This window comes from Ceratina calcarata, unplaced genomic scaffold (assembly GCF_001652005.2).
Source record: "Ceratina calcarata isolate Rehan_Ccalc_2016 unplaced genomic scaffold, ASM165200v1 scaffold427, whole genome shotgun sequence".
NCBI lineage: Eukaryota > Metazoa > Arthropoda > Insecta > Hymenoptera > Apidae > Ceratina > Ceratina calcarata.
In genome coordinates, this window is record NW_017166390.1 from 24137 (window position 1) to 31090 (window position 6954).

Sequence of the window (6954 nt, forward strand, 5' to 3'; positions counted from 1 at the left end):
AACATAGTAAAATGAAGAGACAAATATTCAATTGCGAGCCGCGATTGAAATGCACGTAGGACGGATCGCGGAATGGTCGAACGAGCCTCGCGGCGGTCGGTAATTTTGCGCCGGCCAGTCTAATGAGTTTAAATATTTAAATTGCATCGACGCACGGACCGGATCGGACGACCAACCGGGTAGAAGAAATCCCTCGATGATTTACTCTCGCCTATACACCGGCGCATTTATCAGTACTCTTGAATTCTCTTTGCAACACGTGACTCACTATACCTTCGCTTTTTAATCACCGCGATTTTCACAGACAGAGGCGTTATGCGTATGTAATAAAATGCGTTGATAAATTTGGCTGTACTTTTAACAATGGATTGTCTACATTCTTTTAGGAACAGTTTAAGTATTTCTGTGAATGTTCGTAAGCATGAATTGACGTCGAATGGTTAGTAACGGGCAATCGTATTCGAGATGTATGAAAGTATAAGCTAACGGTACAGACGGCTAGCGAGCTGTTTACGATTTTTCAGATGCTAACAGGAAGCGCGCTTGTTAGGCTCCGGGCGTTGAAAATAAAGTGTCCGTAAGGGCGATTAGCAAATCACAGAGATAGAACACAAGAGCAATTTTTTATGTATATAATGGTCCTCAGTTGTACAATACCATACAGAAGTTTTCAAACAGTCATAAAATATCATTAACTTAATAGCAATTAAGTATAATTAAAAATAAAGTTATTTGTTTCAAATTTTTATTGGCTCTCATTTGTATTATATGTATACAAGTACATATGCAATTATTATTGTTATTGTTTCCTAATTAATTACAGCAATAATTAAAAAAATGAAGGTTAACCGAAGACGTACACTGACCTCAATACTTAATTTAAATATTAATTAAGTAGTACTTAACACATCTAAAATATCATGTTTGTAGTACAGGTAGAAAAATGTAGGAAAATTATGGAAAATTTGTAATATCTATACATATAGGTTTACTTAAACTATTTATAATAATACGACGTAACACGTTTACATATGTACAATAAGTTGAAATTTGTATTGTTCATGAAAGGATTTCGAGAAGATGTGCTTTCGTTTTCTTCTTCGATTTCCGGTTACGAATCCACTAAAATATAACACGCGAGCATCGAGCGCGAGTTCCCGTTACAAGGACCGCGGCTTGTTCGAATCTCCCCAGGTGTGTTCGGCAACTCTGTTCCGGGCCGAAGGAATTAAGTGCGCGCGAATTTTACAACGCGTTCTGTCGCCGGGGATGTTTGTTACTTAAACTCGTTATGTAAATAATGCTCATAGCTCGGTAATTATGCGCGGGAAAGGGGCGTGCATAAATTTGCTTGATATGCTTAAAACGGACGCGGGCCGATGGACACTCGACCGGTCCGTTTCGGGATTTGTGCGCCCCGTAGGAATTTGCATTGTAGATCATTTATCGTGGTTAGCACGAGCGAGCTGTGTATCTTAATGGATTGGAAGATTGTACTTCTCGCTTCGAAACTCCTCTTATTGCGTTTCCATCCAGCTTGATATCGGCACACCAGCAAATAGAAGTATTCAAACATTTTCAATTAAATATTATAGGTATTTCCTTAGGAAATAAATTCTACTTCGAAAAATAGAAGAATCGTGAAGAGAATCGATTAAAAAACGACTTTTTAAACTGTCTATCTTTTTCATCTCAAATATCATAAATCACGGAATTAATCGCGTCAAGCCTATCGTTCCATTCTCATACGCGTCTTCTTTGAAGATAGCCGGACAGAGATCTAGATTAATTCACCTACGTTTCGTGTCCTCCTTTCTCTATTCTCGTCCACTTTTTTCCTTGTCTCCTTTCTTGTCGATCGCTCAGTTCACTCTATTAGTCGCGCAAGGTTGTCCCGTCCACGGTAGACCGTGTACTATAAATATCGTATAGGATCGGTATAAGAAAGTAATGTAGGTTTCGTGAATTTATTATAACTACTTAATTAATTATATGAATAATTTAATAATGTGTTTTATACTTCTTGTACATACTGGAATATGGGATTCATACTTCTTTTGCATACAGGAATCATTTAATTCCTGTACACTTTCATCAGATTCAAAGCCATTAGTTAACTCGATCATTTGTTCGACCATTGTGCTTTTAATTAATTCCGTTGAATCTGAGCCTATTGAACTCGGGATTCAGAGAACTCGAAACGTTTTCAAGTTTCGCCCATTCATCCGAGGTCACGATTAATGCGAATTGGCATATAACAGTGTAATAGTTTGCTTTATTTACTGGTTTTCAATATGTATATATGTATAGGTTTCCATGCACGATGCATGTACTCGTTGTGTTGTAGCTGTTAATTGAATTGTTATGTTGGTCTTGAATACGGCAGCTATTTAGTTGTCGAGCGTTAAATTATTAATGCCTATGGGAAAGATTTATGAGATGAAATGTGATACACGTGAATAAGTATCTTACGTGGTTTCATCTGTTACGTTAAATCTGCACGACTCGTGTGAGTGAGTTTTTCTACAACAATTAAAGGCGATCACTAATCATTGTGAAAAATCATCGTGATTCCAAATTAACCGTTTTAGCCGTGAATAGTATGTATATGTATAGTCAACAGTTTTGATCGGATTACCAGCGTGGACGTCCTCATCTTTCAGGATGACCGAAACCGATGAGTGGATGAACGAGTAAAGCCAGGGCCAGGAAGGAATCACAAGGGAAACAGGAGAGCTGCTGACGGAAGAGATATGGTAGTGGAGTGGCTCTGTCCTGGACTAAGGCCGACCGGAAGCCGTAGGCCCCGTCTTCTTCATTGCAAAGTGATACTTCTCGATGAGCACGAACTCCTGCAGGATGTACTGGTGAGTCCACTTTGCCAATGCTTCAAAGAGAATCAATTAAAAAACGACTTTAACTTTAAGCTGTCTATCTTTTTCATCTCAAATATCATAAATCACGGAATTAATCGCGTCAAGCCTATCGTTCCATTCTCATACGCGTCTTCTTTGAAGATAGCCGGACAGAGATCTAGATTAATTCACCTACGTTTCGTGTCCTCCTTTCTCTATTCTCGTCCACTTTTTTCCTTGTCTCCTTTCTTGTCGATCGCTCAGTTCACTCTATTAGTCGCGCAAGGTTGTCCCGTCCACGGTAGACCGTGTACTATAAATATCGTATAGGATCGGTATAAGAAAGTAATGTAGGTTTCGTGAATTTATTATAACTACTTAATTAATTATATGAATAATTTAATAATGTGTTTTATACTTCTTGTACATACTGGAATATGGGATTCATACTTCTTTTGCATACAGGAATCATTTAATTCCTGTACACTTTCATCAGATTCAAAGCCATTAGTTAACTCGATCATTTGTTCGACCATTGTGCTTTTAATTAATTCCGTTGAATCTGAGCCTATTGAACTCGGGATTCAGAGAACTCGAAACGTTTTCAAGTTTCGCCCATTCATCCGAGGTCACGATTAATGCGAATTGGCATATAACAGTGTAATAGTTTGCTTTATTTACTGGTTTTCAATATGTATATATGTATAGGTTTCCATGCACGATGCATGTACTCGTTGTGTTGTAGCTGTTAATTGAATTGTTATGTTGGTCTTGAATACGGCAGCTATTTAGTTGTCGAGCGTTAAATTATTAATGCCTATGGGAAAGATTTATGAGATGAAATGTGATACACGTGAATAAGTATCTTACGTGGTTTCATCTGTTACGTTAAATCTGCACGACTCGTGTGAGTGAGTTTTTCTACAACAATTAAAGGCGATCACTAATCATTGTGAAAAATCATCGTGATTCCAAATTAACCGTTTTAGCCGTGAATAGTATGTATATGTATAGTCAACAGTTTTGATCGGATTACCAGCGTGGACGTCCTCATCTTTCAGGATGACCGAAACCGATGAGTGGATGAACGAGTAAAGCCAGGGCCAGGAAGGAATCACAAGGGAAACAGGAGAGCTGCTGACGGAAGAGATATGGTAGTGGAGTGGCTCTGTCCTGGACTAAGGCCGACCGGAAGCCGTAGGCCCCGTCTTCTTCATTGCAAAGTGATACTTCTCGATGAGCACGAACTCCTGCAGGATGTACTGGTGAGTCCACTTTGCCAATGCTTCCGATTATTCTGCTTTAGACTGCGGATTCTTATTTAAAAAATATGTTTTAAATAATCATTTCTTTCGTTACTTAAATATGCAACCAGCTTGTCGATTCATACATAATACACAGCATTTATAATTCCTGGACATTAAATTTCCTTCAAATCCGCAGTCTACTCGTATCGTCTTTAACAAGAATATATTATAGGATTTTTTCACACACTTCGCTGTGTATTCCATCATCTCGCGTGTCGCAACGCAGTGTCGTTAACTTATTCTCACTCAGGTGAAATTGATTTCGCCTTTTTTTACACGCGACCTAGTAACAGCGAACGCGAACAGAAATTTCGTCCGCCCACACGCTTTTAGCCCTATTCTGGCGGTGAGAAACAGGAATATATGTGTACAAAAGAGGTGGGCAGTCCATGTGGGCGAACTCGTGTCGTGACGCACGTACCGTACCCTTAACAATAATTTTATGTGAGGATAAAAGTGCTACAAGTATCTTTTCCTCTTATAAGGGCAAATTACCGTATACGATATCCTTTAATCTTGAATTACGTTTTTTTATGCATGCATGTTTCATTTTTATCACGAGCCTCTGAAGCTTGTTGAACGATTATCAAATTACTAACAGAAAAATATTATTAAGAACACTGAATTTCATGAGGTAATAATGATAAAGGAACAATTAGTTCGTAAGATTCATAAATATTGCCTGTTCTACTATCTTCGTTAATAGTACTGTACAACTAGTGAGACATATACATTTAAAAGAGATTGATAAATGACTTTTGTGAGGTTCCGAGCACTTAATAGGCCCATTATGAAAAGTGGTCGACGCATATCTACCGTGAAACGATTATCGGTTCGTAGATTTCTCACAGACGTTTAATGAGGATTCTGTTCATTGCATTTGTTCGTAGATATTGCGTTCTACCGCAAATTATCTCATTTCGGTACGACTTAAAGTAGATCCTTTCACTAAAATTGATACCCCTTCATTTTCTGATTAAACTATTTTTATGATAAAAATATTATTAATGATGAACATTTTAATACATGAATTAATTGCAAGTACGATTAGTATTTAAAAATCATTTTTCTGCTGATGTCGCATTACCTATATATGAACGTAATGATAAAAGGGCTGATCTAAACAGGCATAAGCAATTAACAGATTTAAATATGTAATAGCTGTGTCAGGTGGATCGATAATTATTGATACGCTCATCACGTACGCTCATTAAGGTGAGCGAAATGACTGGCGTTCTTTTCGACCGCGTGCGCGGACATACCAATTTAATAAATGTCTCAATCCCAACGAGAATTCACAAAGGAATACCTACCTGCTGCGAGAAACGACCAATTTATTTTAACGACTATTCAGAAAAACTCTACGTAAATTGGATTATACTCTGTTAACATTTAAAATGAACCATTACACAAATGGAACGTCCTCTCAATTGTAAAGCTGAATTTATTATTGCCAGACTGCCAATTTTTATGGAAGATGAAGGATTTAGAAAACGAAAGAAAGATTTAAAATGAATAATATGCATTTCACTTTTAATATTCTTTATGTAAGAAGGATGTGTGCATTTTTTATATTTTGTACAAGCATCTTAAATTTTGTACAATTTTTCTATGCACAATTTTTCTCCAATTGTGTAGAATCAATAATTATCACATTCTTAGGCAATGGCATTGACTCACTCAGTTATTGTGCTTAAAAATCGGGGACGTTCCGTGACTCTGATTAGTTAAAGCCAGAGCCACAGTCTCTCTTGGCGATCCCATGGCTCGCTCTTTTTCATCTTGTCCACCATTAGACGCACGCGAGGCACTCGCGGGCTCTTTTTGATCACGACAACTTAAAAACCAGCTATTACTTTGCTACTGATTGACACACCTACCGGTGGACTCGCAAACGCCTAGCCTTCGTCTCGTTGACGCTGACAGAAAGCCACTTTGGTTGGTCAGGGAAAGGCTGAACGTAATTTCCTTTTCACGCGAACCACCGATCTAAAGTCCACGAACTCCCTGTGGGTGCGGACGTCTTTTGTAATTAATATTGAATTCGTCTTCTTAGAGTGCTGTACCTTTGAGCTGTGCGCACCTGGAGGCGTCTTCTAATTTCTGCTTATCGCATACGCAAATGCAATCGACATTCCAACAGTAATTCTTTCCCACTGTTATCAGTAGATTGCATTGAACAATTTTATAAAATACAGGATGAGTCACTGAGTAACTTCTATATTCTTTGAGATAAGAAGAAATGTGACTCAGCCTATATAAATAACGCATTCAGTATTCAAGCAGAATATTTTTTAAGGCAAAAAGGAATCCTTATTTCCAAATTATCATTATAATAGTTTTGTACAAAAATCTGCATCTCACAAGAACTTGCTTGTGCAATTTGTTGTGAATTTGTACTAAACGTTATTCTGATCTTATTTTAATCCGTACACTGGATATTGATGTGTTAATGATTTATTTCTTGATGGTCAATGAACATTCTACTCTCGAAACTTAAAAGTGCACTAGGATTCATGATTAGGAGTGTAGCTGGAGGCTAGGCCATTAAGTCGAAGACACTTCGCGCACGTAACCAGCCTATCATTCATTCTAGCCGGGGTTGTCTATCAGACTAGCCAGGATACTCCGTGGCTTGTAAATTATCCACATGTTTCGCGACTTCCCTTTAATTAGACGCCGTAGACGTGACATTACAAGTGTTACCGATTTACTTTAGTGAAGTAGCTTTGTGATCACAAATATTCTTCTCTAACATCGACGAGTATTTAAAGTATATCGTGTCTTCGATT

At 37.8% G+C, this 6954-nt stretch overlaps 1 long non-coding RNA gene across 1 annotated transcript; it reads right to left on the reverse strand.

The window, feature by feature from the left end:
* Positions 1-855: 855 nt before the first annotated feature.
* Positions 856-2666, reverse strand: LOC113464569 (uncharacterized). Its single transcript, XR_003389415.1, has 3 exons — positions 2034-2666; positions 1799-1915; positions 856-1536 (listed from the first exon to the last, which is right to left on the reverse strand). It is a non-coding gene; the product is annotated as an uncharacterized LOC113464569 (long non-coding RNA).
* Positions 2667-6954: the final 4288 nt, after the last annotated feature.